Source organism: Triturus cristatus, chromosome 6 (assembly GCF_964204655.1).
Source record: "Triturus cristatus chromosome 6, aTriCri1.1, whole genome shotgun sequence".
NCBI lineage: Eukaryota > Metazoa > Chordata > Amphibia > Caudata > Salamandridae > Triturus > Triturus cristatus.
This window is the reverse complement of record NC_140589.1, coordinates 597,520,778-597,528,277: the sequence shown is the minus strand read 5'-3', so window position 1 is coordinate 597,528,277 and position 7,500 is coordinate 597,520,778. Positions and strand designations below refer to the sequence as shown.

The 7,500-nt window shown below is 44.1% G+C and overlaps 1 non-coding gene across 1 annotated transcript; it reads left to right on the top strand.

The window, feature by feature from the left end:
• Positions 1-7,261: 7,261 nt before the first annotated feature.
• LOC146817552 (5.8S ribosomal RNA) lies at positions 7,262-7,415 on the top strand. The gene has a single exon (XR_014965412.1). It is a non-coding gene; the product is annotated as a 5.8S ribosomal RNA (ribosomal RNA).
• The last annotated feature ends 85 nt before the right edge of the window (positions 7,416-7,500 follow it).

Sequence of the window (7,500 nt, the reverse complement as noted above, 5' to 3'; positions counted from 1 at the left end):
TTTTAGCACACTTCATAGGATGTGTAGCTCTGGTAGTGGTACCAATTTGAATTTGAAACTAGATGAAGCACAACGGGGCCCCCGGAGGGGACACCTAATAGAGATATGTATATTAAGTATGGTCTTTCTTCTATAATGTACAGCGCATTATGGAATAAAAACACTCGTAAGGATCCTGAGTTGCGTTGGCCTATGTATGGGTCATTTGATTTACGAAAGATTGAGTATGTGGCACAATGTATGTTTAGGCAAAAGACTAGGCAAGAGATGTATGATTGTGTACGAATGTGGGAGAACGAAGTACGTGAACGAATGAAGCGTGAGCAAGCCTTGATTGAAAAAAAGAACAGCGAAAGAACATTTATGTGAAAGCATTAGAACTGAAGAACAAAGCAGTTACTTGTATATAATTAGCCGGCTCCCCTAGAGGGGATACTTAACTAAGTTTAGGTATAAAAAAGTATTTATTCTTTGGTGATTAGTACCCCGAGGAACTAAATATGTACATAGAAAGGATCCTGGTCTGTGCACTTAGTAACATTCATAAGTGGTGATATGCAGAGCGTTTTTTTTCTTGATGTTCTGCCAGCCAAATCTAGTGAATATGACTTACAACTAGTATTTACAAATTGTTTGGTTTAAGTACAGTCTGTGGGCTGTCTTTTGTTTCTGTCTTAAGTGTTGATCTGTGGGTTAAATGTGTGTTTAAATGTCTGTGGTTTGTCATTAGTGATACTTGTAAGTAGCGATTGCGCTCTTGGTGCAAGAATGGCTAGCCTTAAGTGTCCTGTATTAAGTGTTCTGAGTATATGACACCGTTTTGAAAATGTCTGGAATGAGCTCAATGTTTTTTTTTTGTCATCATTCTGTTATGCCAAATATCATTAAAATGAAATACATTTTAAAAGAATCCAGCAATGAATTATATAATATATGCTAAATAGCTGCACGCTATCATTAAATTGACAGAGTAAGACACTATACATGTCTGCAAATTGCCACAATGCTAAAGATAAAATTAGAATCCACATTTAATAGGAATAAAAAAGCTTCAAAAAACGAAATTGTGTGTTTTGCAATAGATAAATTAAGATACAAAATGTCACAGCATTTATCCTTCTGTATTAGGTATTAAAAGGCATTTACATTATCTGAGTGAATTGACCCAAAATACACATTACAGAACGACAGATTTGCGCTGGCTGGTAAGGCTGACTTGAAAGGCGTGTGAATTCGACGCCTTTACGTGTCAAGCAGCTGTGTCAGCACATGGGTATTTCGGACTCCGGCCACAGAGAATAGCTGAAGTCAAACACGGTGTAAAATGCGGCATTTCAGACTGCTGTTTTAAAAGTTAGAAATATAGTTTCATTATTTTTGATAAACAGAGGACAGATTGACAGTAGGGATTTATTTTCTTAATGCCTTTTTAAATAAGGATAAGAGTGGTTTTTGATGTTAAATAATAATGACTGTCTTTTAAAAGTGGCGCAGACTTTCAAATTAAGTTTCTGTTCTTAGGGCTGTGAATGACTGCGTTTAAATATGATAGGCAAGGGATGCAGCTCGCTTTTCAAATGTGGACTCATCAAAATGATTAGATTTATTAAAAAAAAAATATTTTGATTATATAAAAAATGTTATTTAAAATAGGTGCATTAAATTCATTTTTTAATATTTATAATGCCTAATAATGATACTGTGACCTCCTAGCATCCAAATTGAATTTAAGCCATGCTATACAGCAATAGGGGGTCACTTAGATGTGAAATGTCACTTTACCCAGGCGTACAAAACTCATTTTTATAAGGGTATACATTATACATTTCTGATGCCACATCTCTGGGATATGTAGGGGACATTCTGGGGATGACTATTATGCAAAAACATTGTAGGATATTCATTTTTAAGTGCCCTAAACATCAAAGTCGAAATTGAGTAAAATGTACTATTTAAATTGGTTTCTCCAGTCAGAGCAGCTTTTAAACTGCCTTAGTCTACAGTAAGTGCACATTTGTAAGCATAGAATGAATAGCTGACATCTATACTGCTAGACAAGCACTCGGCACACTGCTTACAAATATAAATATGTACAATAAACCTGTCAGAAGTTATTCAGCTTACCTCTGAATTACTGGTAGACCGGAATGAAGTGGGTTTGCTCTTGCTCTTTTCGTTTCCAGGGTCATTTTGAAATGGGACACCCCCATGAAAACCTTGCATGCACGATGGGACAGCTGCATAGGTTAAAGGCCGAAGTCCTACATTTAGAAGCCTGCAGGGCTCAGCGCAACGTTTGCTTTGACATTTCGACATTTGAAAGACGAAATGGCAGGGCAGGGACAGAAAGAGGTTTTGCTTACTTTTTTTTGCAAAAGCAAGTTTTTGTTCACTCACATGAATAGATTGCATAATAATGATGGTATATGTGGGCTTTTATTAGGACAATGGCTCTGCCATTTATGTAGCACTAATGCTTTTAGGGCTGAATTAAGGAAGCAATGAGATTTAGTTTGAATTCATGTGCCCTCGTGTTACACTTGTAAATTTGCTAAAGGAATATGTTCTTTAGCTAGCTGAATGTGCTATTTAGCTCCTCAGAGTTTGTTTATGCCCAGTTGCTACAAATTGGGGTTGATAGTGTTGACAGAATGAACCCTGTTACAGGTTTCCTACTGTCAAAATAGGGGGAGGAGGCTAGCTCCTCTACAAATTAAGGGTAGGCAAATTTATGTTTTCTCTCTCTTTTTCCTAATTTCTTTTGAGCCTGTCTAAACTATCTGTGAAATAGCCATGAGACATTTAATTGGCTATTCAGTAATACTGTTTTAAACATTATTAGCATTAATAAAATGAATAAATAAATTTGCTATGTTACTGCCCATCCTGTTTGATGAAATTATGAAAGGATGAGTAGTCTAGATTATGGTTTCCTTATTTGATCTTTAAGGGAAACTAGCTGTGGGTAGTTTTTGTTCTAAAATTCTCAGGTGATATCACCACTATTGTTTTTTATTCTCATGCTACATACAGTTTTGCAAGGGCATTACTAGTTTTTATTAGCTAGTCTGTGTAAATAAACTGACAGTCCTTACTAGAGCTGATGTTGCATAGTTTGGATTGTGAAAAGTAGAATGCAGGGAAGATGCCTATGTGATCCTTAGCAAACATTTTTGAGGAAAATATTGTTTTATAGGAGTCTGTGTGTCACAAGATGTTCTGTTGGAGAAAATGTACCCATTATGTTGAAGTTTTTTAGTTCTTTATGTAATAGGAATCCTTGTTAAATTAGCAGTTTTCGATTTTCCTGTTGCTCCTATAACATGAGAGCACGGTCCTAAGCATACAATGTAGGTGCTTTTATTAAGAGAAATCATTTTAGAAGTGTCTGCAGTCCTGTACAAGTAATGCAAAGTCTATGAGTAAAAGTGTAGAACATTTCCTTTTTTCTTGAGGGTCTTTAGATGATTAAGATAGGAATATACAGATGTAAGGATTTGGAGTATGTCTGTATTGTTTTTCTCTTTTCCTCAGAATTTAGTAAATGAACACTTCCTTGGCTGCTTGGGATTGGGTGACGTATTACTCTTGTCAGTTCACCAAAGAGTTCCTTTTATACTTGCCAATAGGTCCAGGCTGTTGTTTCTTTTACTCTCACATAGATGAAAGTGGCTTTTGGGTGCCTTGCTAATATATGGGGCGTCCCTAGACTAGGAAGTATTCTGAGACTATCCTCTCTGTTGATAGATTATTTCTGTGCCTTGTCTAAAGACCTTTTGTTCTGTCCACCAATAGATATTTGCTGCCTTACAACCATTGCCAGAGGGGCGCGGACATCAGATCCAGCTTGGAGAGTCAGCACCAGTCCATCTTGAAGTCAAAGTGAAGGTAACCAGCACAGGCATTGCTGGCAACCAGGACCTCAGTGAAGGTAGACGGCCGGAAGCACTGGGATGTGAAGTGTGTACCCCTGCCACTGTCTTGGGCGAAAGACGGGGTCACAAATCAGAAAGGAGAAATCGTGGATCAAGTTTTTGATGCCCAGCCGAGAGTCACAGACCGACCAGGAAGGCGAGAAAGTTTTTGCTTGAGTTAACCCCCTTTGAAACAAGGGTTGCTTCAGAGATCCTAGCATCAGGCCTCTGAAACCTGGTCCCAAAGTGGCTGTAAAGTTTTCACTTTTGTTGGTCAAGAGATACCTGGGCACACTGAATGCAATCTATGGCCCCAGCGAAAGAGCAATGTGCCAGCAGAACAATACAGGAGTTAGGGAAGGACTTGAGTTCAGGGTACAGGTGCTGTGTCTCTGGTGCCTGTTAAATTGAAATGAAGAAAACTGGTGCACTGCGTGAGACACTGGACAGGATCGCTGAGAGCATTTGCCCTGGTGGGTGATTGCCCTATCCTGAAAGAAGAAACTTTTCCCTTGAAACTGGGCCGTGATTCCTGAGTTGCGAGTTGTGCCGCTCCACCGTGGGAACAACAAGAGCCTGCCTGTGAGGCTCAGACAGACACAGGGAGAAGAATCCCCTCTGGTTGGTTGTACAGCGGCTTTAATTTCCCAAGGACTTCTTTTCCTTTTTTGTTGAAAATGTACCCCATTGGTCGTCCCATTTTTGAGGAGGAGCAACCCTTTGCAGCTCTTCGTCCTAATTCTCATGGTCCTGTGTGGTCCTCCTGGTCCTCTGGATCCAGGATCATTTTTGTAATAATATGTCTGACTGCTTTAATGTTTGTATTGGGAATAATGTTTATTCTATGAGAGAAAAGTTCATCTGAGCAGTTGAAAAATATTACATTTCCTTCATAATGATGGATACTCTAGCCCTCATAAAGGAAACACTTGAAAAGTCTAGTGAAAATGTTTTTATTAGATATGTACTGTTGGCTATTTTGATATTGAAATTGATGGTCACAGAAATGCATAGGAGCCTTGAAAATGTTTTTACTGGATGGTTCTAGGATTTGCTTAGGACTAGAAAGCTAATAGTTCTGTTTCTGATAATAGTAATTACTCTCTCCTGCTATCTGTATGACCCAATGCTCTGTTCCCTTTGTACTCCTGATTATACCTTATACATACCAGCTTAAGAATATTTAGAATGAGAAATGCCCACCTAGCAATAAATTAGGATATTGATAAATTTATGGAAAAAGAAAAAAAATAATAAAAATTAATGTGCATATTTTTTTTGTTTTCCTACTGGATTATGGGAGATGTCTTCAGCTAATGCTAAAAGGGTCATCTGTTGTAAATTGGCTGCGATTGGATTAGCATTAGTGGAATCCATCTCGTATTTAGAGGCTATCTTGTCCATTTTGTGGAATCCATTTTGTATTTCTGGCAGCCATTTTGTTTTCCCTTTGCTCTGTTTAAAGGACTGGCTATACTTAGACTCTGCTACTCTGCTCATGCCCAGAAGAATCTAACTGTCCATACATCTGTTTTTAGACTGTAGCTGTCAGGTTGTTTCTACCAGAGTCAGCAACTGCTAGCTCCTCCTTTACTGTTGACTGTGCATTTCTGTATGACCATCTATGTATGTAATTCTCCTATGTGTACTTGTACCGCCTTTTTCAGCCCCTGTGTGGGTATAAAAGGACCATGCTTCTTCTGTTCAGTGTGCTACATTCATTCAGCACCACAGGGTGCTGTATGAATGTGGTTCCACCTTGTGAGGTTTTATTAAACTTTGTATTTTCTATTCCAGTTTCTGTGCCAACTTCTTCCTATTGGTCTGAGGACTCTATGCAGAGAAGGGCGAACCCCTTGCACTGGTGGGCCTAGCTGAGGTCACCATCAACAGTCTGGTTAGTTCTGATAACGAACGAGACTCCTCCATGCTAACTAGTTAGTCGACCCCCAGCGGTCGGCGTCCAACTTCTTAGAGGGAGAAGTGGCGTTCAGCCACACGAGATCGAGCAATAACAGGTCTGTGGTGCACTTAGATGTCCGGGGCTGCACTCGAGCTACACTGAACGGATCTGCGTGTGTCTACCCTTCGTCGACAGGTGCAGGTAAATCGCTGAACTCCGTTCTTGATAGGGATTGGGGATTGCAATTATTTCCCATGAACGAGGAATTCCCAGTAAGTGCGGGTCATAAGCTCACGTTGATTAAGTCCCTGTCCTTTGTACATACCGCCCGTCGCTACTACCGATTGGATGGTTTAGTGAGGTCCTCGGATCGGCCCCGCCGGGGTCGGCAACAGCCCTGGTGGAGTGCCGATAAGACGATCAAACTTGACTATCTAGAGGAAGTAAAAGTTGTAACAAGGTTTCCGTAGGTGAACCTGTAGAAGGATCATTAATGGCGGAGCGGCCCGAGTGACCAACGGTACCAGCCCAGAGCCCTCAGCCCGTCTCCTGCAAGCACGCACCATAGGCACAGGGCCCGGCCCTGCCCTGGTGTGCCCCGGCTGGCGGAGCGGTCCGCGGCCACATGGGGCGCTCGGGTGAGGACCAGGACTTCGGCGTGCCCCTTCCCCCTGGGGAAGGCCCGCCCGACGCGCGAGGGACCGGAGACGGGGGCCGCCCCCATCCCCTATCCCTCTCCAAGATGGAACCGAAGCTCACCCGGCACGACGCCCCCAGCGGTGGGGGGGAAAACGAATGGCAGTGCATCCCCTGGCCGGTACCACCCCTCCCTCGAAAAGGCCCTGCCGCCGGCTTGGCCCTCCTGCTCCCGAGTCCTGACCCAACCGGGTTCCGGGCAGCTGAGGAGCGGCCCTTCTCGCGTGGCAGGGTGGCCTGGAAGAGAAGGGGCCGAGGGCCTGCGAGGGGACCCCAGCTCCTCTCGGTGGGAGGTGTGCGGGATGGGGAGCCACCTGGCTCTTCCCTTCCGGCACCTCCGGCCCAGGCGAGGGTGGTGGTGGGCTGATTGCCAGCCCGCTGGCACGGCTCTGGGCTGCCCGGCGACGGATGGATGATGTGCAGTTGGGCCAACCCTCCCTCGTTGCCAGGTACCCGGTTCGACCCGGTCCCGTGTGGCCAGGCTGAGGGGTTTGAAGACTCGCGTGGTCCCTCCTGTGTTACCCCGGGAGGGACCGGCAGCAGCGGGTCTGCCTGCTCCTGTCACATCCCGGGCCGAGCGCCTGGCAATGTTTTTTTTCTCTCAACGGTGCAGTATGACTCCCAGAGGGGAAGCCTTGAACGGGGCGCCCGGGCCGTCTCGCTGCACGGGCGGCGGATCGATGGCATCGCCTTCCTCCCGCCTCTCCTGCACCCGCAGGTGGACGAACGTTTTCGAAAAGTTGCCTGTGACTCTTGGAGGCGGATCACTCGGCTTGCGTGTCGATGAAGAACACAGCTAGCTGCGAGAATTAGTGTGAATTGCAGGACACATTGATCATTGACACTTCGAACGCACCTTGCGGCCCTGGGTTCCTCCCGGGGTTACGCCTGTCTGAGGGTCGCTCGATCGTCAATCGCCCCGGGGCTTCCCCGGGACGCGGCTGGGGCCGTCGCAGGGTGAGCTTCGCTTCCCTTCGTCCCCCCACA